General features: G+C 45.7%; 1 long non-coding RNA gene across 2 annotated transcripts in view; it reads left to right on the top strand.

The window, feature by feature from the left end:
• Positions 1–18,429: 18,429 nt before the first annotated feature.
• LOC129386190 (uncharacterized) overlaps positions 18,430–27,780 on the top strand; it is a 245,090-nt gene continuing 235,739 nt past the window's right edge. The window contains exon 1 of one of the 2 annotated variants that reach the window (XR_008613651.2): positions 18,430–18,832. This is a non-coding gene — a long non-coding RNA (uncharacterized lncRNA). The remainder of the gene's footprint in view (positions 18,833–27,780) is intronic. The other variant, XR_011893841.1, reaches the window with a different exon arrangement.

The raw sequence follows: 27,780 nt of genomic DNA, 5'->3' as shown, positions 1-27,780 counted from the left end.
CGTGTTTCCCCGATAGGAGCTTGCGAAACGGAGCCATTAGTTCTCACATTAGCGAAGCGCGTGTAATCAGTGCTGCCTCTGCCAGATGCACCGCGAGTAACTGGATAGGCGTATTGCTCGTGTATAGCACGATATTCCTCGGGAGTCCAATATATGCGTTTCCTAACCGCAGTAGTGCTGCAACAACAATGCAGTCAGTCGCTAGGCTGGTTGTTTTATATATAAAAGGTTAGTGTCGCCGCGGCAGCTTGCTCAACAGTAATCTTTACCGGGAAACGTATGCGGAGAGTGCTGCGTGCTTGACATTGTTATCAGGATCGCCTTGTCATCAACGATGCCATTTGGGTGTTTGTTTTTGAGCTTGTTCTTTATTGAGACGAATGCTGTACTGCATGTTGTACGCGTGATACCAAAGAATACGTGCCCTTTTCTCTTGAATTGTCGAAGGGTCTTTCTTTCCGTGAGGAAGCGCCTCGAAATATCCGGACCGATTAGAGGCTAAGCGCTTCGCTGTATAACACAGAAAGCGGGTACGAATGGCAAGACCACCCTGGTGTTACCTGATCAGCTTACTCTAAGGTCATGTATTTTGTTATATTTTAATCCGGTCTGGATAACCGGTTGTCGGTAATGGGCAACATCATATTCCAAGGGAATCTAGGAGTCGCTTTGGAATGTTTCTGGAACCTTCCTGAAGGGAAAACAGCCCGTGTACGAGAAAATGGTTTCTCTTTATTTATACGATATACCAGGGCCATTCGAAGAACCATATTCTCTCGGCGGCAGTTTCTACGACATTAATGTAACGCAGAACGTGACTCGGGGCCCTGACGAGGCAGTAACGCAATTCAAAAAGAATTAGGAACGCAGCAAGTATCCAATCTTTAGTTTGCTATCACCTTATTTTTTGTGCGGTCGCATAATACCTCGATCACCGCATTTTTCATCATAGTCCTAAAAAAATCATTTTTATGAATTGTGAATTTAGTGAGTCTAAAGAGCGAATGGTAACTCAGGTCAGGTCATACGATGTTCTGGGGAAATAGGGTTGCCGCTCTTACCGCCTATACGGGTAATGTTTGTGCGGGATATTGCTTATAATGCACCGGGGCTTACGAGGAAATGACATCGAGGGAGTTAGACGGCATTGCTGTTCAGGAGTGTTGCAGCACTTGAAAAAATATTTAAGCTTTTCTTTCATAAGAAGAACGAATAAACGCTCATGTACCGAATTTTTGGTGTACGTTGATGACTCCGTGCTTCATAGTTCAAGGAATGGCAGCCTTTGATCAATGTTTCATCAAAGAGGTACTCGTATGAAGGGGCATGCTCGGTGGGTCGCCAAGCAAACTTCTCTAAGATTCATGAAAGGGCCTCTCTCCCTCCAATGCGAGAGGTGTTGCGTCGGAGCCCATATCTTTATCGTCTTTCATGGTCACAGATTTGGCCCCGCCTAACAAAATAGTCGATGCAAACACAACATTCTTAGTTTCGCAAATGCTTGCAAGAACGCATACATTCAGCACGGCGGGCGGCTGTCATGGTCCTGCAGCCTACAACATATCCTGCGATAAAAAAAAAAGAGAACAATGCGAAAATTCTCGATATGGTGAAGGTGACAAACAGACCATGCAGATACCCATTGTCCTTGTGGTCCGAAGTACTTATAGCCCGATAACATACACATTGGACTGGGGCCACATAAATGAAATCTTTGTTTCGTTGTTGACCTGGTTTTATTTATTAACTATTTGGCAGCTTCTCTTTGCAACAAGCGGAGTCGAGAGAATTTTATTTTACCCCAAAAGTACATCTACATACAGACTCGTAAGTAGCGGGGATTGTGAGAAAAAAAGCTCCTTAGCAGCAGCTTTACCAGCCGCACCTCTCGTAAAAATCTGGCCCGCCCAACAACATAGAGACATACATGGAATACATGTTACATGTAAAAACAATAAAATATTTGAATTACGGTATATATTGGGTGCAGTATGTCTCTGGTTTCTCCGCAACGTTAAGTTATTAAATGAATCAAGGATGATGCCATGTAAAGAGAAACCTCTCAGCTATGCAGAAGTTAGCTACCAAACATGAGGCAGTCAATTGCTTAGAAAAAAGTATTTCAGGAGACGATACGAATACTGAGTCACAATCACAGCACCATTCCACCAGGAAGATAACATATACAAAGTGCGAAGCATTGTATATACGGCATGTTTTCAATGTAGCGTCCGAGTCCTCACTCACTAACATATAACATAGACCCACGGAAACGCACAGTTACACATAATCGCCTCCAGATAAAAACAAAAGCCCAAAAATTAAGACATGCCACATTCCTCTCTATGACACAGACACTGCCTAATACAACCTTCCGTTCTTCACAAACATTTCACAAGCAGTTCACGGATAGTTACTCTAAATAAATAAAGAAAAAAAAAGAGAGAGAGGGAGAGGTTTCGAACATTTTGCGATACCACACGACAAACACAAAATATCTTTTAAAAAAAGTGCACACAAACACAAAATCGCACTCGAACAATCTAAAAAACGCGTACATCCTCGCAATGAACGAAGGCTCAAGAGAAACACAGAAACAACAAGGCCGCGTGTTGACTAGCGACTGACGCTTTGTTGATCGGAACAAAGCGGTACACTACAGAGAAAGTTAATCTCGCATGTGTTAGTAAATCACCCTTGTAAAATGCCAGAAAACTGACTTTTGTCATGCGAAGAGGTTTGTTAAGCCAGAAAAGACGCAAAACTGAGTGAAGGGTGGCGACGCCACCGTGAAGCTGCCGCACTAGCCCGCTGCGACATCATGGATTTTGGCGGCGACTATTAGGGCCTAATTAATTGTTTGTCGGTAAAAATGAACTGCATATCGTGTTACTGAGTGAGCCAAACATCGAACATGGCAAGTTTCTGGCACTTTTACTGAGAGAACGTGGCCTAAATACGAAAAAGGAAGTACTTTGAGATCGGCGACCTTACACTGACTTGCCAGCTCTGGGGTGCCGGTAAAAATTTAAAAAAAAAAATTACCTTGAACTCTGTTTTCTTTTCTAATAATCAATATATTGTCGTGAAATTATATAAAATTCAGTTTTCAAACAATACCTTATCAGTCACATTATTTATCGTTTAACTTTATTGTCACTTTAAAGGCAACTGATTTCCCTTCGCCCATGCTCATCAATGTGACATACAATAAATGCCTAACCTAACAACGACAATTCAGCTCCAAGTAATAGAAAACTCCGTGCGATAGCGGTCAGTCAATAAATCCCGCCATTTGACTGTGCAGGGGGGGGGGGGGGGGGGGCACTGATGGCTGCTCACGCACATATTTCCACTTTCCTTGATATGTAGTGCATCCATAGAAAGTACAAATAAGAGAATGAAAAAGAAAAAAAAGAGAGAGAGGAATGGGTGGGTGATACTAAACAGCACCAGCGCTCACTATCAACTGATGTATCTCAGGAAAAGGTCGAAGGAGAGTTGACGATCTGTACATGCGCGAAAACAAACGTAAACAGGGGTTTCATAAATATAAGAAAAAAGAAACAAAAAAACTCAGCTGGTTTTTATCGGACCTAAACACCTCGTCAGCGTAGCGGTCCCGCCTGTTTCTTCTCCTGGCCTTTCGTCCAAGCTCCTCCCGATGTACCACGGTAGAGCCATACCACGTGGTTGCGCAACCATCACCAGTTAATTACGTGCTCGAACCTGTGTCGCCACCTTCTCATCTCCGTCGTTGTGGGCGAGAGCCTGTGCACATTGACCGGCTCAAGCCGTATTACGATCAAGTCACCTCTTCCTAGGTCGCCAGGATGGCTACACGTCAATTCCGGGGTGTATGTGAGGAAGAAGATCGGCACGCTGAAAAGCCCCATTGCCATAGCGTGGCTCATACCCAGTTCGTTCGCTGGCTGCGCCCTACCTGCTGGTGCTGAGTTTGTCGCTGCTGCTCTACGAGCCGAATAACCCGCCTTTACACCAGGAACATATCTTCTCCCTTCCTCAAGTTGACAGATTTGTCACTAACGCAAAGCCACACCTCTGCTTGATAAAGAAAACCTCCTAGAGCTCACGCGCCACGGCGTCTGTTTGTATCTAATATGTTTTACAGCGTGTGTGTGTGTGAAGTGACTTTAAAGAAAATGGAAGAGATAAGTGCAGTGCCGTAACTGTCTCGCAGGAGGACACCTCAAGCTGTTTAAGCGCACTTTGTGCCGTCGTTGTCGGACTTCGCTAAAAAGCGGCCACGTAGCGGGAGAGGAAAAGAAGAGCTCAACAGAGGGAAAGGGGTTAAAGTGACTCCATTCCCCCTCTGAGAATGCTTTCTTTACGCGAAACTTTTTCGGCTGTCACACGGTGCATTTTCTGAGATCAAGCCAGGTCGTATTCCACCCTGCTGCGAGAGCAACACATGTTACGCTGGCGGTTTGCAGCCAACGAACAATGCCTAGCGAATGAAATACGATAGTAGGAGTGCGTGGCTGCTGACACTTCTCGAGCCAGCAGGAAGTGCCGGCCGCCGCGTCAATCGTGAAACCAATCCAAACAATCGTCAAAACGATTGCACCACCCGTAGCTCATCTTCAATGGTAGGCCTCGCGCCCAATATACGGAGCTTTGGATTAGTGATTCCGCACATTCCATCCCAGCTAACAAGCAGCTAACACGTAATGAGTACTTTTGAGGAAGAAGCTGCCTACAGTGAGCGTAAGCGAGAGTTGGCTCGTGAACGGGCTCGTCGTCGTAGCGCCAACGCCGAGCTGCGCGTCAGAGATAATGAAACGCGCGCCCTAGACGCGAAAATACATCGGTGCGTCGGAATGAAGAACCCTATAGGCAGATAGACAGATAGAGTGCTTGCGAAATTTGACTTGCATAGTGTAACACTCGGTGTAACTAACACAGCTTCGCTGTTCGACCATCTTCACGGACTGGAAGGGACGGCGATTTTTCTACATAATATCTTTATTTCGATAACAATGGCACGTATCTGCCACTTCAGCAGTGCGTAGGCTCTAAAAAATGAGGGAAATGAGCATCAGGGGTTGCTTTAAGCTAGTTTTATGGAAGTGATCAATTGACGAGGTCTTCAGGTTTGACAAAAAACCAGCTCAGTTTTTCTTTTTTCTTTTATTTTGATCACCCTTGGTGACGTTTGTATTCACGCATCTGCAGATCATCAACTCTCCTTTGACCTTTTCTTGCGATGCATCAGCTGATAGTGAGATCTTGTGCTTTTCGGTCTCGCCCTTAACTTTCTTCGCTCTCTTTAAATCATGAGTTATCTAGCCCAACAAGAAGTCTTGTTAATGCTTCTATTCTTTCTCTTGCTATTGCATCGTTGTGGCAGTACAGCATCTGCGTTCAATCTAGCCGCGCCTGGCATGTACAGCTCCGACAGTGAGCCGTCAGATGCGAATCAATTACAGTTTTAAGATTATGAATGGGTTGGTTGAGATGTTTGCTAGGACATCTTCTTGTCTTATCGATGTGCGTAGACGTATCAGGAAAGAGCAATCTGATGCACATGCACACACAGACATTATCCAGAAACTCCACTGTCTAAGTCGCCACTTGCTCATCTCCACGCGCATGAGACGCGACGTAAGTTGTTTATCTCGATTGACGAAGAAGTAGGCGCTTCTCTAAATCTATGGTTTATTGGTTTTGTCCCTCCGTGCGTACGCCCTGCTTGGGCCACTAGCCACTAGGTATGTGCTCCTGGTCCTGATGCCATCGGGGATGTTGCATTGTTATTCCAACTTGGTGACCTTGCGCTTATCATGCCGTCGTCGTCGCGCCTTCTACCCCGACCCAGTCGCCTAAGCCGTCTAACAGCTTGGGCCAGTAGCTAAGGGCTTGTGGACATGATGCCGTCGTGGTCACTGCGTCGCCGTCATTACAGCTTTCTCATTCGACACTCGTTATGCCGCCGTAATCATGCCGTCGTCGTCATGCCATGACCGTCATAGAATCGTCATGGATTCATTGTCGCCTTGTGATGCCGTCGTGGTCGTTCAATCGTCATCATTCCAGCTTCGTGATCTGACTCTCGTAATGCTGTCGCCATCACGCGTTTTACTCTGATCCAATAGCCCAAGTTGTCTATTAGTATTCGTCATTAGGTATGTGTTCGGGGCTGTGATGCTACCGTGGCCGTTGCGTAATCGTCATTCCAGCTTTGCCATCCGATTGTCGTCATGCCGTCGTCACACGCCGTCGTCGTCCCGCTGTCGCTTTATCACTGTCACAACTTGAGTAAACGTCATCCCGTTGTCATCATACCGTCGTCATACCACCTTTGTCGTTCCATCGACGGCAATCTCTGTTCTTCATTGTATTCTAACCATACTGTCGTCATTCGATCATGATTACGCTGCCCTTTTCATGCCGTCATTGTCAATCGCTATCATGCCTCCAGTGTGAGACTGTCATCGTTAAGCCGTCGCGGTTGTGCTATCATGGTTACTCCAATTAAGTAATCTGTCTCTCGTCATGCCGACGTCGTCATGCCATTGCCACCATACAGGTTTCGCGATAAAGTCATCGTCGCGCCATCGTCATCTCATTGTCCTCATGCCGTTGTGGTGCCATCTTTCGTTGCCTCTGCATCGTCGTAATGCAGTCGTTGTTATACCATCGTCCCTGTGCTGTCGCAGTCCTTTCATCGACGTCCTTGTAACTTCGACATGCGACTCTTGTCATGCTTTCGTGGTCATACCGTTGTCGTCACGCTGTCACTTCATCATCGTCATCACTTCAGTATCGTCATCCAATTGTCGTTATTCCTTTGTCGTCATATCACCTTAGTCGATCCATTGACTTTATTCAGATTATTTGTCACATAGTCGTAATCATGCTGTCGTCCTTCAATCTTGATTATGTCGCCGTTGTCATGCCGTCATCGTCATACCGTCTTGGCCGTGCCATCGTCGTCATTTACGCTTCTTCATCCGGTTGTCGTCATACCACCTTCGTCACACCATCGTCGTTAACTCATTGTCCTCATGCTGTCGTCGTCACGTTGTCGTCATTGTAAAATCGTCATAATTTGAGAATCGAGATCTCATTGTCGTCATAACGTCACCATTATACGCTTTTGTAGTTCGATCGGTATCATTCCTTCTTCGTCATTTCATCGTGACTACAGTCGTTGTCATACAGACATCGTCATGCCTCCATGCTAATGAGCGGCCTTGGTAACGTGAAAGTGAAATCATATCGGAGTAAGTGGCATATAGCCGAAGCAACGAAAGTCTCAGAATTCCCACCACGCGTGCTAAATAAACGTCACTTCAAGAATATGGTCTGTATAGTACATTGCTCGATTGCTAATCGTATTACCGTCGACAGTTAACGTGAGATGAGTTCTGCTGCAATTATTTTCGTTGTCCTTTTATTTCTTTTCTTTAGAAGAATGTGGATGCGCTCAAGGCTGTCTTCCCGAAAAAAAAAAAAAAGGCAGGTTGGGTGGCTGGTCTTCCTGGATAGTTGCAGTGTTTCCGCTTTCTTTAGTGTTCAACTCAAGCGTCATTGCTCTGGGGAAATACGCGGATGTAAATTTCGCCAGTCCCAAAAAGCATCTTGACACATGGGAAAGAGTGCATGTTTAGGTGGTTCAGGAGCTGAAAGGTATCCTTTACTTTAGGAGAAATCTTTTTTTTTACCGGTAGCACAAGTGCAGTTAAGCCTAAAAGGTCAGTGAGGTGCGAAATGCGATGTTACTTTTATGCGGTTACTTCTAAGGCGGAACTGCGAGTCCTGTTACCTTTATGTGATAGCGTACAAAATACGATGAAACCTGTAAACAATGTCTGAATGCATGCGGAGGAAGCTTAGTGCTAAACGTGTTGAAGTAACAAGAAAGCGGTGGTAGAAATCAACGGAAGGTCGAGTTTTTATATACGTATGCTCATGTATATGTATCGTACAATTACTAGATTTCATAAGTGTTATAAATAGGATGTTTCCTTCTGTGCAGGCTAGCTTTTGTGTCATTCCAAGCCGATTGTTAATTTATGGAGTCTGTTTATATACTGACTGCATTGCTCCAAAGACTTGCACAGTAAAAGTGCGAAACCATACCAGTGTTTTGGAAATTAAGAACATATTTTTGGAGCTATTTGGAGCTTAGAACGACCGAAAGCTGAGTTCGTTGGTAAGTATTCATAATACAAAGAAGGGGTAAGGCGTGCAGACACTGACACAAAAGAAGTGCATAACACGAACGCCGGCTATCAACTGAAGGGGGCACTGAGGCGAAAGAAAAAAGGAAAGAAGACACAAAACTCACATGCGCATGCTCTGGAATGGTAGAACAACGTGTCAATCGGGTACACGTGCCGGTCCATGCGAGAGGCAAGTGTGATGGCATTTCATCTCTTATGTAAGGTAATCGAAGGCTGACTCACGCACGCACTTTCACCATTATTGATATGCAATACCTCGACCATAAGACGCGTATCTTCATTCCTACGCCTGTACAGTATCGCGCATTCACCTAACTCAGGCGTGAAGTTACAATCTTGGCAGTCTTGCCAATGTAAGGAAAGATTAGAAGGCGATCCACCGGTTAACGACCTTCTATGTTTCCTTAGCCTCTGATTGATAGAGCGCCCCGTTTGCCCTACGTAGATATGGCCACAGCTAATCGGAACATTATTTACCACACCCATACGACAGTCAGTAAAATTGTTGTTCTTGATGTGCTTCAGTGGACAAATGTGTGTTCTTTTTTGCCTTTCACCTGCTCCTTTTTTCTCTGCACGGCAGCGTATATCTTACCTAGCTTATTGGGAGCAGTGAAAACAACATTAACACCATATCTACTTGCAACATTTTTTAAGCCTGTGCGATACTGAATGAATGTAAGGAATAGTCACTGCTCTTTTCTTGAGGTTACTGCCTTCTGTAACCCCGTCCGTCCCCTTCGAAATCGACTTCTTTAGGCGTTCAGCCACAGTGGCCACTGCTACGCTAGGATACTCTGATTCTAATAGGAGCCGGACCTATGCATTAAAACTGGCGCTCATTTTGTCCATGCACGATCTGGTGAGAGAAGACTTAAGGCAAATGACAATTCCATATTTTACTACTTTGGAGTGCTTGAATTGAAAGTTAAACAATGGCTTCGAAGATCTAGGGGAGTACTGCCAACACACGTGATTTGGTTCGAAGACCAAGAAAATGTCTAGAAACTGTATTAGGCTTCTCTGAGGAAATTCCTTGGTAAACATTAATCCTCCTCCATTAAGTTTAGGTTGCTCACTTACTGAGGTAGCAGCGTTATCAGATTCCTCCCTATTGCAGAAAATCAGGTAATCATCAGGTAACGAAATACCTTAACACAATCGCCATGGCCTTCTCTAAGCAGCTGTCAATCTTGCTCAGGTAAATATTACTAAAGATAGAGGCAACCTTTGAACCAATAAAAACTCTTGATTTCTGCAGAAACACGCCATGAGTTGAGTTGAGTTGAGTGGTTGTAGGCTAGTGGTGGGATTAGCCTTGCAGTTGCTGCCGGCAATTGCTCCGCCGTAGCGACACTTAAAGTAAGTAAATCCCATAAATCATAACAGACCTAGAGCAACCTTTGAACCGATAAAAATTCTTTATTTCTGCAGAAACACGCCATCTCTCCACCGAACCAGCGTCGACTTTAAGTACATTGAAAAAATTTCTAGAAAAGCACCCGTGGAAACACCGCATCTGTGTATAAAAGCCGATTCTTGGACTTGTTCTTTAATGCACCCATTTACGGAGTTTAACAACCGGTCATGCGGCAAGAAGTAGCGCAATTCTTCGATATCCACACTGAAAGTGGTACAATCAGCAGGATTTTTCTCTGTCAAAAACTAAACTAATGCCTGAGAATTACGCAAGCTAAAGAAAACGTTCATGTTCTCGCAGACGCCATCGTAAGTGATACCCATTGCAAAACCCTTGCTTTAGGTCTTAAGCACTGCTTTAAGCCTAACGTAAAACCCGTTGACTTTTTAAGCTTACCGCGATGCATAGCCAGGCTTGTCCCTGAAGAAGAACGCTCGCACTGCATTTCAGAGTGAATTGCAAGCATTAAACAATAGAATATTCATATTAAGACGTCTGGCCCTGTCCGACCGTTGGTTAATTATATTGTGGAGCATATGGTCAGACGAGTAATACCAGACAAGGAAGGTTATTTCGTAATTATGCCAGATGACATGTTTTCAGTAAAAGCGATATCAGCTATAGAAAAGAATTTTCAGCCAGTAAAACTCAAGCCTCCGGCAGTTAGGAAACGTGCGGTTGACCTCATGTCAAGACATAATCTAGATAGGATTGTCTCTAATGTCAAGAAAGCAAAATCGCTCACCTTAGAACTGTTTTTCTTGGCGTAGACCCATAAGCAAGAGATTAGTTTTCGTGCCATAGTGTCAGAAAAAGGGACATGGCAGGTCTGTGTGGCTAGTTACCTACAGAACTGCTTAAGCTTCACTAGTTTTTTCAGAACCCTTTAGCTTGCGTAATTCTCCGGTATTAGTTCAGTTTCTGACAGAGAAAAATCCTGGTGATTGTATAGTTTTTAGTATGGATATCGAAGACTTGTATTACTCCTTGCCGCATGACGGGTTGTTAAACTCCGTAAATGAGTACATTAAAGAACAAATGCAAGAGGCGGCTTTTATACATAGATGCGGTGTTTTCACGGGTGCTTTTCTAGACATTCTTTCAATGTACACAATGTCGACGCTGGTAGGGTGGAGAGATGGCGCGTTTCTGCAGAAATCAGGAATTTGTATTGCTTCAAAGGTTGCCTAAATTCTTAATGATATTTAGCTGAGCAAGATTGACAGCTGTTTAGAGAAGGCCTTGAGGGATTGTGTTATTAGGTATTTCGTTACGTTGATGATTACCTGATTTTCTGCAATACGGACGACTTTTATCCCGCGGCTACCTCAGTAAGTGAGCAATTTAAACTGAATGGAAGAGGATTAAAGTTTACCAAGGAATTTCCTCAGCGACGCGTAATTCAGTTTCTAGACATTTTCTTGGTCTTCGAACGAAATCACGTGTGTTGGCAGTACTCCCCTATATCTTCGAAGCCATTGTTAAACTTTCAATCCAGGCATTCCAAAGTAGTAAAAAACGGAATTGCTATGTCGTACCTTAAGTCTTCTCTCACCAGATCGTGCATGCACAAAATGAGCGCCAGTTTTAATGCACAGGTCCGGCCCCTATTAGAAGCAAGGTATCAGCGTAGCAGTGGCCACTGTGGCTGTACGCCTAAAGAAGTCGAATTCGAGGGGGACGGACGTAATTACAAAAGGCAGTAACAGCAACAGTAACAGGCAGTAACAGTAACAGCAGCTATTCCTCACATTCATTCAGCATCACACAGGCTTAAAGAGGTTGCAAGTAGATGTGGTGTTAATGTCGTTTTCACTGCTCCCAATAAGGTAGGTAAGATATGCACTGCCGTGGAGAGAAAAAAGGAGCAGGTGAAAGGCAAAAAAAAGCACAGATATTTGTCCAGTGAAACACACGAAGAAAAACAATTTTACTAACTGTCGTATGGGTGTGGTGCATAATGTTCCCTTTAGTTGTGGCCATTTCTACGTAGGGCAAAGGGGGCGCTGTATCAATCAGAGGCTACTGGAACATAGAAGGTCGTTAACCGATGGATCCCCTTCTAATCTTTCCTTACATTGGAAAGACTGCCAAGATTGTAGCTTCACGCCTGAGTTAGATGAATGCGCAATATTGTACAGGCATAGGAATGAAGATAGGTGTCTTGTGGTCGAGGCATGGCATATCAATAATGGTGGAAGTGCGTGCGTTAGTCAGCCTTCGATTACCTTCCATAAGGAAGAGATCAAGTGCCTTAACAGTTACCTCTCACTTAGACCGGCACGTGACCCGATTGAAACGTGGTGCTATCATTCCAGAGCATTCGCAGATGAGTTTTGTGTCGTTCTTTTTTTTTCGCCTCGGTGCTTCGTTAAGTTGATAGTCTGCGTTCGTGTTGTCCACTTCTCTTCTCTTGTGACCGTGTCTGCACGCCTTGCCCTTTCCTTGCTCTTTGGAGACTTGAGACTCACAAGTAAATGCGCTATGGCGTCCGTTTGTTACGGTTTCAACGATCACTTGTCAACCACGCCATACACACACGCTCCCACTTGATGGCAGCATTTTCTTTTCTAAACGTATGTTCCTGACATCAGGGGATGACAACGAAATCCGTCGACGTGAGAAGGAAGTCCACACTATCAACACTAAAACGTCAGCAGGAGGCATCTAGAAAGCAAGCAATCACGTAATAGGGAATCAACAGCCAATCAATCAGTTGGCGAGCAACTGAAGGCGGGGCTGATTGGGCGGAATGGTAATAAAGGCTTTCATCATAGTGCTCCCGACAAAATAATGTGTTTGAACTTTTTCGCTTATGCACTGAGAGAAACTAAAGACTGCGGTATTTCTAGAGTTCAAATTAAGTCGAACTCAACATACATCACAGTATCATCTGCGTTCCACATCAATACGCGCGACAAATAGTTATGCAGATCTTGCGCACTCTGGGAATCAACGTGAGCGCCGCTTTCTGTGCTGTTTGCTTTGATTGACGATAATTAGTGGTGATGTTGAGGGCGAATGTTTAACTTCATGAACGTTTAGTGCAATACGAGAGTGGCGAATTAGTGGCAAATATTATCTTACCTGTAGCTCTGTTGCTTGTCTGCATAGTACACATGACACACAGCGAGGCGTGTTTGCTTGAGATGTTGTTGTGCGCCATTATTCATATCTTCCGAGAAGGTTAGCATTGTCATTGCCTCATACGGCGCATCGCATCGTGGCGGACATGTTAGACGTGAATCTCCCCCGACACACTAGGGAATGCAAAGGTTGCTACCCCAAATTCAATCAAGACATCATTGTTGGACGGGGAGACTCTAGACTTGAGCGAGAAATTATGGAAGCCGCCACATACGCAGACTTGGGCTAGACACGTGTGTAAGTGAGCCTTCGGTGGTTCTCCTAGATAAACAAACCCGGTTTTCGATTAATCTGCGATAGTTGATTTTTTGCCCCTTGGCACTTTACATAGTCGTATAGGGTGCTTTCTGCAACGTATATTATTTTGTTCATCAGTATGTCAAGACATGCTACGCGCAGGTGCGACATTTTGCTGTTATGTGCTTCATGGTAATAAACCTCAGTTGCTAGTTACCGCTCGTCCTGTCCGCTCCTTCGTCACGTCCCGTCTGAAATCGCGGTTCTTTTCCTCTTCAAACATATCGGACCAACTGGCCCAAAGTTGCCCCCTTTTGAACATGTTAGATATTAATTGAATTATGGATCTGTACGTGCCAAAACCACAATGTGATTATAAGGCACGTCGTGGGTGCCTACTACGGATTAATTTTGACTTTCTCAGGTTGTTTAATGAGCTTCTAAATCTTAGGACACGGGCGTTTTTATTTCACTCCCGTAGAAATGTGGGTGCCACACTCGGGATCCAACCCGCGACTTCAAGCAATGCCATAGCCGTAAAGCTACCACGGCGGCCACAATAGTGTTGATTTGAAGTGCGACCGCTTCCGTAGTGTCGCTTAGACGCTACGGTGCTTTAGTGCGGCTTTGAGTCTGCATGCTTAGTGCGAGTTGTCCGCAAAACAAATTTACCCTGTGTTTATCTTTCAGAAACAGCAGAAACGTACTGTACCGTACCTTCACCTTAAATTTATCAAATTTGTCCTCAACCGCTATCGTGTCCAGTAGTTGCGTTGCCAATGGCGATTGTTGACACCATTCCAATGGCGATTTGTTGCGTCGGAAACACCACGGAGGCACAAAACTCGTACACTGTTATGTGAATGTTTGTTTGTTAAATGCCTGCAATGTCGTTTACGCCTATGTCTATCGTTTCGATGTCTTCTGAGTCCATCATTTCAAAGCAGTCATCTGGGAGGATGTTGGCTTGCAACTCATGGCCGGTCAACTCCTTGTGCTTTAGTGGGTTCACATCCAGGATGGCTCCTTTGTAGCGCCGAACTGTTGCAGAGCCGTTTGTGGATGAGGAGGAGACGCGTCTTCCATAGCGGTGTCGGGTGTAGCTGGCCATCCTCATCATCCACTTCGCTCGATTGACTTGTACTTGTTAGAATTGCCGCGGCAAGATGGCGGTCACGCCGCTTCCGAGCTTAATTTGCCTTGGTACCCAGAGATGCAGCGAGTTGCTTCAAATGTATTGCCTCTCTTGCGTTGGCCTGTCGCGACCCTGCACTCTGTGGTGTCGGACGTGCCTCGCCACCCTGATGCATGCGACGTATACGCTAAGCCTCTGTTGAGCGCCGCTTGCGTTCAGCGGCTGCCGCAGGTCGCGTGTTGGGAGATACTGGCTTGGCGAGACGAGGCATCCTTCCCACACGATACCGCAAGGTAAACTGCCGCCACCACCGCCGCCACACCACACCCAAGCAGACGGTCGCCACCCGCGCCTCGCGACACTGACGTCAGGCTACACAGCGCCCAATCGGAAGGCCACCTCAAGCGCCTGACTATAGTGACGTCAGGGCGCACCGTCGAACACACAGCCGCCACGCGTGCCGATGTGATGAGTCATCCCACGCGGCACCGAACCACCCCGACACCCGCACTTGACGACAGTGACGTCACGCACGCGGGCCAATCAGGATGTGCACACCTGTGCCTAGCGAAAGGGACGTCACGACACAGAGGAGACCAATCAGGAGGCCGGAAAGCTATGACAGTTTCTACGAACGGCAGATGACCTTGACAATGAGCCATTAAAGGCTTCCGCCTTAAAAACGTAGTCCGCGGGTAGCATACGCTGCTGCGTCAGCCATGTTTTATTGTCGTACGCAGTGTGTGGAGCTTGCAAGTGAATCCCCAAAATTACCTTTCTCTCAAACGCTCTGTTCTAACAGAAGGCCCTGTCCTCCCTCTCTTCTGGCGCTTTATTTTGTCATCGGGCGCTTTATTTTGTCATTCCCTTAGACGGCTGCTATTGGCCGGTAGCTGACACGAAGCTGCGGTCGGCTACATGGCGTGGATACCGAGGCCGCCGCTGGGTGCCACCACTAGTCCACTGGCTAAGCGCACTGCGGCTCGCTGAGGACAACCGCGTTTCGCTTATGTTTAGCGCATCGTAGGCACCAAACACGGAAGTCGTGGCGTCTACGTTACCATCCAAAATGAAATTTGAGCTGCGCGCCACGGTGACATTTAGAAGGCGCAGTGTTGTGGGCACGCCCTGCTGCGCCGTCGCCTTCACAGGGCAAGGCAATGAAGAAGAAACGGGTGCTCTGCGGAAGCCGTTGTTTGATTGCCAATACCTCCGCTTCTGCTGAACGCATTGAAGTATTTTTTGCAGCAAGGTATTTCTGAAAAAGACTATTTTCACTTAAACTGCTTTTTTCTCCATTTCGATCAGCAGTGGTTCACGGCCCATTTAAAATGTGAAATTGTCAAAATGTTTATGGTCTCAAACCCGTTGGCCGGTGTTAAGTGTCTAAGACCGCGCTGGTGAACTTTGCCAGAGCTTCCTCGTAGAGCTTTAGGCTCTTCGTCGCTTGTCGTCCCCACGTTTTTCTTACCTGGTATTTTTCTAGCCTTCTTCGTAAGCCGATACCGAAGATAGATCTCGTATTTGTTACACCGGTGGTACCAGTTGTACCACAACGCCGTAGCGTTCGTACCAGTGGCTTGAACGGTATCAGCCGCAGCCGTACTACAACCTTCTCTGCATCCTTCTTTCGCCGATCATCGACCGACTGGAATGGCCTGCCCTGTCACATACCCGAAATCACCTGTTCATCGACGTTTGCTGATAAGCTGAATACCAATCTTCTTCATGGAACTCATGTGGCCACTGATTAGAATAAACATTCGTAAACCCCACCCCTTATGTAATAACCCCATTGAGGGGTCTTTAAGGAAATAAAAGTGAAGTACTAGTGGAAACAGTGGTACCGGTAGTACGACGGTCCGGTACCGATGTTACCACGGTGGCATTGACAGCAATGATACCACCGGGCGGTGGCAGTAGTGGTGCCGGTGGTAAGCGGAGCGTTCTCGCTTTTTTTCCGTCGTTACAGGGAACGCTGTCACACGCGTCAAAGGCGCAGTGCATCTGGTTAAAGACGCACACGCTGTCGCCCAGCGCGCCCAGGAAGACAGAGTGACAGACGTTGGCGTAAATGTAGTTCTTGCGTAGGAATTACATGGACACTCCAACGCGTTTCTGCAATCGTCGCCGCCGTCGCCGTGAGGTTCCGTATGAGTGAAAGCGTGTGAGGGTGAGCAAGCGAACGCGGCTCAATCTCGCGTGCGCGAGCGGGGAACGCGTCCCGGGTGCGTGCCCTCTCCTGTGGCGTGCGCGGCAGGGGGGTGAGGCGATGGATGAAGGGCGTTCTTCTCCGGCGACTGCTACGGTGCCTCGTTGTCCTCCTCGTCCGCCGCTCCGTACAGAGTCAAGGCAACCGCGGCGCCTACTACGGCACTGGCCACGCGAATCGCGGACGCCGCAGTGGCCGCTTTGGCGGAAGGCATAGGGACGCTTTGCCGGCACCCGTGTCTCTTGAAAGCGATCTGCGACGTGGCTAAAGTGGACGCCCGCGCGGGCCTCATCTTCAAAGCGATCTGCGACCTTTGCAGAGTGTGCGTAGTGCCAGTAGCTTCGTATGCACTGTGCTTTCGACGTTTCGTTCGCGCTGAAGCGAGACACGCATGAGGGTCAATTCGTTTGTTGCTGCTGCGATTCCTCGCTCCAGAATTTTCACAGCGAGTTTCCGCGTTCGTCGAGCGAGGTGTGCTCATGTTTACCTGTGGGCGCGTGACCCCGTGCTGATTAATTTAGTTAAAGCACGTTGACGGGCTAGTTCGTTTGAATCCATGATAGAATGTGTAAGCGCGACTGAACAAGGACGCAGAAAGAAGCAGACACACGCAGCCAGCGCTGTCTCAGTGTGTCTGTTTCTTTCTACGTCCTCGTTGAGTCACGCGCACATATTCTATCATTGTTAGCTTAGTTAGCACCCGCCGTGGTTGCTCAGTGGCTATGGTGTTGGGCTGCTGAGCACGAGGTCGCGGGATCGAATCCTGGCCACGGCGGCCGCATTTCGATGGGGGCGAAATGCGAAAACACCCGTGTACTTAGATTTAGGTGCACGTTAAAGAACCCCAGGTGGTCTAAATTTCCGGAGTCCCCCACTACGGCGTGCCTCATAATCAGAAAGTGGTTTTGGCACGTAAAACCCCATAATAAAATAAAAAAAGCTTAGTTAGTAAGCGAATGATTACAAGTTTATACGGCCGATAAAGCTATTATCCTTACTTCGCACAGCTATCTACTAATTTGCTATATAGCAATCAGTGCTTCGCCTTTTGGGCGATACTGCGAATTTTCTTTTTCTCTCTCAGACATTGGCTTTCATTCACGTCTACTACAGGTGGAATCGCCGTACGACTTTTTAGAGCGCAGTTCTTAAGCACCCGTTTCTGCGGCGAGCGTCGGCAACCGTGCGATCGAGCACAACGACAGTTGAAAGGGAATGGGCATCTGGGAGCTGAAAGACACGAGGGGGAAAGCGGAGAGAAGGGTGCACACAACCAGGAGGCGGAAAGCGGAGTAGGGAAAGGGGAAGAAGGTGAGGAGGAAGGTGGAGCGTCGGCACCATAAAGTATGTGGGGAGCATTACGTCACGCAGCCAGCCTTGGTGAGCGAACGCTACGTGAGGCCGCAATGGTGGCCCAGCACGCGACCTCTTGCGTCGAGATCACGGAGCAAGAATCTAGATTTTCTGAGACGTTTCGTTCCCAGGAGCTATGCCAGTAGTTTTTATTCGGTGCGCGCTTGTTAAACTTCCCTGCCGTGGTTCTGTCTGGAGAGCGGAAACACTAAAACCAACCGCGCGCTATGACGTGGGATCACATGTTGGGCTACCACTGGACCAACAGGTTCTTAAAAGAGGGAGGTGAAAGGGGGATAAAGTGCTGCGCTGTAACTGGTGGGGGGGGGGTCTCTCCGTAGAATACGCCTCAACCGCTCTCTGCTTTATTTTCGTTACGCCAGGGCCGGCACAACCAGGGATGACGCCAGCGCTGAAGCAAAGCGCGGGCGTGGGCTTCTCACCCACTGCGCATGCGCTATATCGCCTGCGGCGTTGCCACCGCTAGAGAATACACTCCGCGCGAGCCACGCGTTCCCGTGTTCACGCTTTCTTTCCGAACAATGAGCGACGCAACCGGTGGAAATGCTTCGTCGGCAGCTTGCTGCTAAACGAGCTGCGCAAGCAGAGGCTCAGCGCCACCGCCGAGAGCTCCTTGTCCTTCATAATTTAATTCTTTGCCATTATATATCGCGAATTCAAAACACTTAAATAGCTGCCCTCGAAATTCAAATTAGGGATTATCGTAATGGTCTGTGAAATTTTTTTTGTTTAGTTCAACTCGTTTGCTTCAGCGGCAGTCGGGCTGCGTCAGCTCTGTCCAGATCTTATCTTTCACTCCAGATGCGCGCTGGGAAGACATACGTAGCGAAAAGCCACCAGTTTGCCGCTGTGTGCGTGTGGCCGTGGATGTATACTTCTCCCACCGCCGAGGTGTCCAGCTGCTCTCGCAACTTTTATTGCGCAGTTTCTTCTGAGTGAGCATGTGGGTAAGCAAGACGGACGTGTTCGGCAGCTGCAGTGAGCCATATTGTGACGGCACCTAGTGCGCACTCCTGAGCACATCAGACGAAGCGAGAGGCTAAAATGCGCCTATTGCAACCACTCTCCAAGCGCTCACGGCTTGCAATCCGCGCTTGGTAAGTTGCTTTCATGCGTCATATATTGCCCTTATAGCGCGACAACAAAGTTTAAGGTATAAATTGTTAGCTCACTACTGATGCAACTCACTAAAGCTTGCTGAATTTTGTGTAGCTCAGTTGTTAACGTCGTAATGTGCGCCAAATAATAGTAGACGCGGAAGGGTGTTACTGGTTATCCTGTATCACAGGGGTGTAACACATTGGCAGAATGGATAGAGCTGTTCGTACGAACATACTGTGGTGAACCTTGACTCCTGCTTTGTCAATTGCTGGCACCTTTGAATATTTTTACGTTGTCTTGTTCTTTTAATTACGAGCGATTGTTCCGCACGAACCCCTTTGTTATCCAAAACCGAGGACAAGCTAAATTGCAAGAATTCAGATGATTTTGCTCACCATAGGGCTATACCAATTATTTCCAAACCCCTTGTCCGAAGAGGAAGACATCTAAGATACACTGCGATGCCTATCTGCGCATCCTATAAGAAGACCTACATTGTCGCTGACAGAGCCACTGAAGTTGGCTGGGTCACCAATGGAAGCCTTGAGGCAGGTCTCCTTTTCTGCCGACTCCTTTACTATGTCAAGAACCTTGAGTATCCTTGTGAATTTTCTCTCATTCTGACCCTGCTGTAATATCCAATGCTTCTGAAAGAGGTTGTGTTCAGAGCTCGGTGAACGACCCAGAGTTGGTGTTGCAGGTCCGAGCTGAGCAGCGCAGACTACCAGAGCTTGTGGAGGCTGTCAATGATTGAGACTGCCTCACCGTGTGTATTAGAGCTGTACATACCCATAGGATATTGTCACGTGGTGGTGACGTTGAAGAACACAGTAGCAATACTGTGAACGACAAAACTAACTATTATTGGGCGAACCTGTGCCCACAAAACAGGCTACAATTATAGCACAACGATAGCGGCGAACACGGTCGGCGATCGTCGAAAATCTGATCAGAGGGTCAAGCGCGTCGGCTTTTATACATCAATCGTCGAATGTTCCAAACTAATCGCTGGGACCCGCGTGTCTTGCACAAAGTTCTACATTATTCGCGTCGCGCGCACATGCAATCAGTTTTCACAAGGTTCGGTCACAGACAGCGGATGGAACCATCGATAACATTCCAGAAACGTCCGATACATGCAGGCGCGTCCTGCGCCGTGCGATAACATTTGTTAGGCGGTGAAACATGTTGCCCGATAAAGACAAGTACACGTGTCAATATGCTCTATGGTGGCGCTAGAGTCATAATGTCTACACTTGTCAGTCGTGTATAAACCTGGGTGTAATAGGTGCATGATAGCTGGACTCAGATAGCATCTGGTTTGTAACTCCCGCTATTCGACAGACTGATTTTTGCTTAGTTTAGGTGCGGCGGCGGGAATGTGTGCCTCTGCAATCTATGGTGTTGTGTAATTCCGTGAAACCTAGTCATTCGATTTTTTCGACCTCATTCGAGTTTGTTTCCAATTTTTGTGAGCAGGTGTACTCATCTAAATAATTCCTTATTTAAACAGCTGCTGTGAATGACTGCTAACGCTGCATATAGCGGGAACTAAATCATGCCGAAAATTTTCAAAATAATAAAGGGCCTTATGCGAACAGCGCTCCCTGTACGTTGATGGCCAGGCGTTCGTGCTAGAAGCAATCTTGTCATTGTGTGCATAAAATAATAAGTTTATTTCAAGCAATGTGATGTGGGATGTCGAAAAGAAAGCTCTAATAAAAGCTTGACCAGTTTAATCAGCTAACTTGTAATTAACTCAACTGATGTACATGTTCCCAGCGCGAATTATAGTGGAGAATTTCGAGAAGCGACCGATTACCGAATTACCGATGAAATAAGGGAGACCGCGAAATAAAACCACGTACGTCGGTGCGTCAAGGTCTGCCGTTCTCTCAGGTGCAAACCTCGCCAAATAACGGCTTAGCTTATCCCGCTCTGACCATGCAGCCATTAACTTCCTTGCACCCGTCGGCAACTTCCGGGGCGAAGCCTTGGGTTCAAAGGTGCGCAAGATACCTACCATACCCTATGACGAGGATAACGTTTCATACTGCTAATATTACGCCATGATTTCGTGTTATGACGTGATATCATAAATTTCGTGGCCTTTCGTTTTTCGACAGAGAAGAAGAGACGTGCACGACAAATGCTGCACTAAAGGCCCTTTAGATCATTTACCAACTCCTGCGCATCTTTTGTTCGCACACATTGTTCTATATAAAGGATAGTTATGCACAATCTTTTATATGCGTACAATTTGAACACTACTCAAGGCTGCCATAAAAAAATTATCTTTGACATACAATGCGCGCTATTTAAGTAAAGCGATCCGTTATTTTGTTTTATGTCGCAACGACACTCACTTGGGAAAGCAGTATTTTTTATTAAACTTTACCTCTTTCATTTATTCTAGAGGCTGATGCATAGCCCAAAAAGGAATAGTTGTTAATGTGAAAGTTCGAACTTACCATGGTCTGAGTGTGCGTTTTTCTTTCTCGGCAACTGAAACTGTGTCAAATGATACTGGCGTCATTAACTGTCATTTGGCTCGGGGCATCATTTTCTATAATGTGTATTTTCCTCCTATGTTGGCAGTTCAGATCAGATATCCAGTGTGAAACTTTCGCCCCATGTGATATTGCAACGTCGAAGTTTCAAAGTGCAGCATGCTGCAGTGTATATCTCGACATTTCTGCTGCAGAGCGTCTTTCCTTCGTGACCTTCGTGAAATTTGCTCCTCGGGCTATATCAAAACTTCAAAGTTTTCAAAGGTGAACATAATGCGTCGTATGGTTCGATATGTCTGCATCAATGTGCTTTCGCAGTGACATCCATTAGACTTCTAGAAAACATGCTCTGAAAAACTCTGTTCAGACGGCCAAAGCACATGCAAAGACAATGCGTCCTTCAGTATTTGAGCAAAGTATAAATGCAGCTTTTGCAAAGAGAAAACGAGGACCGATAGGAACGCAGCGTTAAACATGTGCTTCGTGTGATGTTGATATTTCGAAGTGGTGAAAGTGCAACATAACGTCATGTATAGCTGTATATACAGGCTGCAATGCTTTGTGTAGGGTATGCATTACATAACTGATAATGTCATCAAAGCATTTGTGAGGGCAGAACGCCTTTGAATACTTGAGAAAAGTATAGGTACGTCTGTCAGGAATCAAAAGAAGGCAATAACGACATAATATTTTTTAAGTTCGTATATACCAATGTCTATCAATTCTTTTTTTATGTGGGAACTCAAAGCCACGTTGCATGTAGCACAGTTCCGTATGTGCACCAGTTTAGATTTTATTATCTAGTTAGTTTCTGTAATCCTATGCTGTTATAACTAAAACAGTTTATTCCGCTTGTTGACTTCTATTTCTATATCGTTGTGTTGTGCACTAGTCAGGGCTTTTATAACTTTTCCGTTTATTTTGAATCAATTATTTTGTGTGCTTCTGAACACTCATGGATTCGTGTCCACATTAAAACTTAATGCCAGAAAGCAGTGTACCGAAGCTTGTCCAGGAAAAGTAATAGAGGCACAATATGGATATCCAGTGTACAGTTAGCAATGCATTCATAAAATATATCTCTAACATAATTCACTAGTCATGAGATGGACAAAGACACCACTGAAATAGAACGCCATGTGCATCCATGTCCACCTTCATTTGCACATGTAATTCAAACGAACATGTATCTGCATTAAAATTTCAATGCTGTCTCTTATCCCCTATATATTGTGAAGCAAGCTCTAAAGAAAGATCATCCATTAAAATGCTTTGCTGACTGGAAGCTTGCTTACTATCACTTTTCTTTCGTTGCTAACCTAACATGCACAAACTGGAGGTCTGCTCTTACTGAAAAAATGATTTGGTTACTATACTGTACCGTAATTACTGTACACGCATGCCTTTACGATTAAGATATTCCCTGGTGCGAAATTTGAGTGCAGCTCCATACGTGTTTTCCCCTCGCGGTATATTGGCTGGCGCGGACAATCTGTCTCGTGCGGAAGGTTGCAAACCGAGCGAAGCGTTGCAAAAGAAGTAACACTCAAGCACAAAGATAGTGGCGAGCAGAGTCGGCGATCGTTGAAATCTGATCTCTTCGGGTCGAGCGCATCGCCTTTTATACAAGACTCGTCGAAGGTTCCAGTGTAATCGCTGGTGCCCGCGTGGCTTCCAGAAAGTGCTACACGACTACACAACGCATACAATCAGATTACAAATACTATGGTGCCATTAAGTGGTCTCGTGCGACGCTCGGCTTTTCTGCTCACCCTTTCGCTATGCTCTCCTCCTCCGCTTCCCTCCTCGCGCCCTCTTCGCTATCACCTCTTTCATCTCCCGCTGCGCTCCGCATTTGCTTTTATCTTTCGAGGAGCTCGTTCGCTCAGTCGGTTATGAGGGACAACGGCGACACTAACCGCAGGAACGGGTGCCTAAGAGCTGTGCTCTAAGCGCTGACATTGCATTCCACAGTAGGTGATGTTGTGTAAACTATCAGCAGAAGACAAACCTTGCGCCCTTTGTGTTTAAGTGAAGTTTGGTTTGGGTAGTGTACGCTACGCGATACGTAGTACAAGTTGTTCGTGAAATAAAATGCGTCAAATGTGGTTACGCATCGTGCCACAATTGATCCTGCTCCTGTATTTCTGAATGTGCACTGAACGCTGCGTAATATCTACAAGCTGTGGAATAGATATATTGAGATTGTTTAAGAAATACAATTGAATTCGTTGGCTTCAGAAACTGAGGGAATATGTAACAATTAATCCCAAGGTGGAGAATCGTGTACCATGTTTTTATTATTATTGCGGAGAATTAGGTTAGAGCGCCAGATCGAAATTCTCAACCCCGCATTGAACGTTGCATACTCCCATATGTTTTCAGGTGTGCAGCTAATAAATAATCCTTCAGAATTGAACATCTCTAATCCCTAATTTAATGTTCCTGGTAAACTGAGAACGCTTCTTCCTTTTGTCTTCCTTGTTTAGGCCACTGTTCCACATGCATATTAGAAGTGTTTACGCTGGACTGCAGTGAATTTTGTGGAGGAGTTTCAGGGCGCGCAGCCCTGTGCCACGGTTAACAGCAAAAATGCTCTTGATCTACAAAAGGTAGCGAAATAATTTTTGCAGGAACTATGTAATTTTTCCAAAAGCGCGTTGTCGTCGTTTCAGACTGACGAGTATATGAAACCTGCACAGGTTTCTTTAACATTATTTGCGCAACCATATTTACTGAACATTAATTGCGACTTTTAACTTCAGCTGGGCATGGTGTCAACGTATACAGTAAAGGTGTACGTTACTATAGTACTGAAATGTTTACGTCGAGTAAACGCTTTCGTATGCATCTCAATACATGCCCTGGTTATACGTACCAAGGCACCAGAGCCTCTGTAGAGTTTCCGCTCCATCAGAACAACAAATATTTGGAGGAACAGTCTCCGTCAATTCTGCGAGCTTCGGAGAAAAGATTTAATGAATCGAGAAAGTTGAGTGGCTTAGGAACATACTGCTAAATGCTGTTCAGGATTAAAACTTCCCCATGCTTAGAGCTACTGCGTAAGAAAGAAAACGTGCGGCAAAAATAACCTTCAAACTTAGTGAAGCTAGCAAGTGCTCATTCAATTCACACATTCAAATTCTTTTTTGAAAATTTGAATTGTTCATTCAAATCGTACAAGTCGACGAAACGTTGGAAACGACGCTCCGCATCGTCCGAACATTGCCATTGATCACAACTGGTGTTCATGCAACCTCTACAAGCCAAGTGAAGTTTTAAACCTGGTTCGAAACCAACTAGTTGAGCTATACGGGCTTTGGCGCATTAATTACACGGGTCCTGCACTAATGAGTGCTGCAGTAACTGGAGTCTCCCTTTATGCTTTTATAATCTCTATTTGTCCCCGTGTTTATCCATAACTCCCACTCTCACACAGACGTGGAAAACAAGGATGTTTGACGTCCAACAACAACACATTCTGCGTCTGTAGCGGTCACTGTAAAGTAAACACATCTTGCCGAGAATAGCGCCGTGGGAAAGCATCGACGTCAATATGGATGTTTGGGACTCTTGTCAGCAGTACACGTGCGGAGGTTGCGAGAGTGGTTATTTTTACTGAATTATATAAAGAGTCACATCGAATTTCCCACCGTGAATGGCGCAGCCGTTGGTTTGACACAGGTCTATATAGGGCTGCGCTGGATGTAGAGGGAACATAACAATTTAATAAGCGAATGGCTCAGGTAAAAGCTAAAGAAAAGAATAAACAAACGAAGGAAACAGGGCCACGCAGAATGAAAGCCACTTCGAGGAGCTTGTAGCTAAATTCTAACTGAGCAAACATGTGGGGAATCTGTGCTATCAACTGTACTAGTATTTAAGAAGGCTGTAGTATTGGGCTTGTTGGTGAAACATGCTTTGAAGTTTCAATAACAGCGCAAGGACAGCAGAGGGGACAGAAGAGAGGCTTTGTCGTGGCGTTCTGTGCATGGTCGATGTGCTACTGGGTAGCTATAAAACTTGCTATGCTTTCTGAAAAGAAAATGAACTGTTGAGAGTTAGCACTCTGTTCTCTCTTCGGTCTCCTCTGCTGTCCTTGCACTGTTATTTAAATTTGAAGCATGTATTAGTATACCTTACGCTCTGATTCTTCTCTGTTTTTAATTTTTTATTTTTTATTTGGTTCTTTGGTTTTAGGTCAGACATGTGAAAACCGAACTTGCGTGGACGTAATGCATTTGCATGCTGCACCACGAAAATAAAGTTTACGTAAATCTCAGCCGAGATTCGATAGCTTAGTCAGGATAGCAGGGTATACCCCTTACAAAGATTTTTTGTCGAAAGTCTATAGGCAGTCTATAGATATGTGTCTATGAAGCCTATAGACTGTCTATAGATATTTCTTTAGAATAGTCTATAGACCAAATTGTAAACGCTTATACAGTTCTGCCTTTGTAGACTGAAGTCTATGTAATGTCTATAGACTATTTCTATAGGCCAGTCTATAGACAGTCTATGGATATAGGGTGTTAAACGTTTTGCAAACAAGTCTATAAAATGTCTGAGTCTATAGACAAAAGTGTAAATGGTTACACAGTTCTATTTTTGTAGACTGAAGTCTATGGAATGTCTATAGACAAATATCTCCAGATAATCTGTAGACATTTGCTTACAGACATTTCATAGACTCCAGTCTACAAAAGTAGAAGTCCATACAGTTCTACTTTTGTAGACTGCGTGTCAATAGAAAACAACAAGAGCTGACTGTTCTTTCAGTGATAGCTTAATGCCACGAGTCAAACTAATTACTCTGACGTATTTATGACCCAGTAGCAGCCCAACAAATGACTATGGTTATGGCAAGATCAGCGATAAAGGAATGTCGCTAAATCCCTCTGTAGCGGCTCAGCGGCTAATAAATTCTGCTGCCTCTTAGCTCGAGGTCACGGGCTTGATTCGCTCCCTTGGTTTCCCCATTCCTAGTTAGCTCTTGCAATATATAAACGATCGCATGTGTGTATTCGGAGGCACGTTAAATAGTGCCGAGTCGGCTGAACTAACCCGTGCACTCGCACTGTACAGCGCCTCTGGTCGCTCTTGTGGCATAAACACCACGTAGATATGACAATACCACTTTTAGTTTTAGCCGATTGCAGCTTATTTACCGTATACAACATGGTAGCTTTCTGGTTACGGCGTTATGCTGCTGAGCACGAGGCCGAGGGCTCGATTCCTGATTACGGTGGCCGCATTTCGATGGCGGCGAAATGCAAGAAAAGAAAAGTTGCAGTTTTTCTCATATTACGAAGCGGTAACGTGATTACTGACGCAGTGCACGCGTGCAATATTCGGGTGTTTTAGCGAACGCTTTCAATATGTTTAAAAAATTTCCTGTGGTAGGTAGTAAAGTTGTAGTCCGTGAGCTGGTTTACTTGAACAGGCGGACATCATTTGAAAAAAAAAATTGCCACGCGCAATCGACTAATTATCAAACATTTGCTAATTAGGTTTTAACTAATTGCGTTATGACAGATATTGCAATTTACAAATTATATAGCCGGGCAACAAAATCTCAGATCGACACCAGTTTCGAAATGCTAATTCCCGTACTTTGCGGAGAAATGCATTGGCGTGCCAGTTAGTTTTGTGCTTCAATGCAGAAAACGATGTTTTGTTAAGAAAGTAAACATCCCACCGTCCTAAACATCCCACCGTGGGATGTTGGAAAGAGTTAAAAAATGTGGATAGGCGTTAGACTGGCACCAGGAGGGCGTCTGGCACACTTTTGTTGCAGCTGTTTAGCCGTCTTCTGGAGGGCTTAAGTGGCAAAGTAAGGTGCTGAAACAAAGCGAACATTCTTTCCATGAGGGCAGCGGGAAAACAAATACCTTTTACTAGAGACAGAGAAGCCCTTTTTTGACACAAAAGGTTAGTAGGATGTAGGAGCCTTCAGTACATTTCTTCATTGTGTCATCGCTGGAGACCGGGATGCACTTTTGGTGTGTCTATTTTTCCAAACTGTTCAGAAAACCTCAGCAGTTTCACCTGCGCAACTCCGTACCGTAAACAACGTTGTTTTTGTTGTTGAGGATCACGTAAAGAGGAGAATGTTAGTGTTCAATCGGCACGCGGGTAACAGACAAGAGATACTGGAGGTGAACCTAAGCTGGAGTGGCTGTCTTATACCCCTGTTACACGGGCACTAGCAACGGCCGTTAACGCAAACGGCAGTTGAACGCCGTAACGGCAGTGGGAACAGAGCGGTGGTGGCAGCGCTCACACGGCACTTTCCATGCTCAGTCGGTTCACTTCCGTTTCGACGATTTATCACGTGACTCTTGAACGTTTTACCTCGCCAACTCTAAAAAAAATTTGTTTCTCCAATTATTTTCTGCGCTACATGCTGTACAGTGTGTTTGTTCAACTATTTG

The sequence above is a fragment of the Dermacentor andersoni genome, chromosome 4 (genome assembly GCF_023375885.2).
Source record: "Dermacentor andersoni chromosome 4, qqDerAnde1_hic_scaffold, whole genome shotgun sequence".
NCBI classification, from domain to species: Eukaryota; Metazoa; Arthropoda; class Arachnida; order Ixodida; family Ixodidae; genus Dermacentor; species Dermacentor andersoni.
Note: the sequence above shows the minus strand (reverse complement) of the source record. Positions and strands in the feature narration are given on the sequence as shown.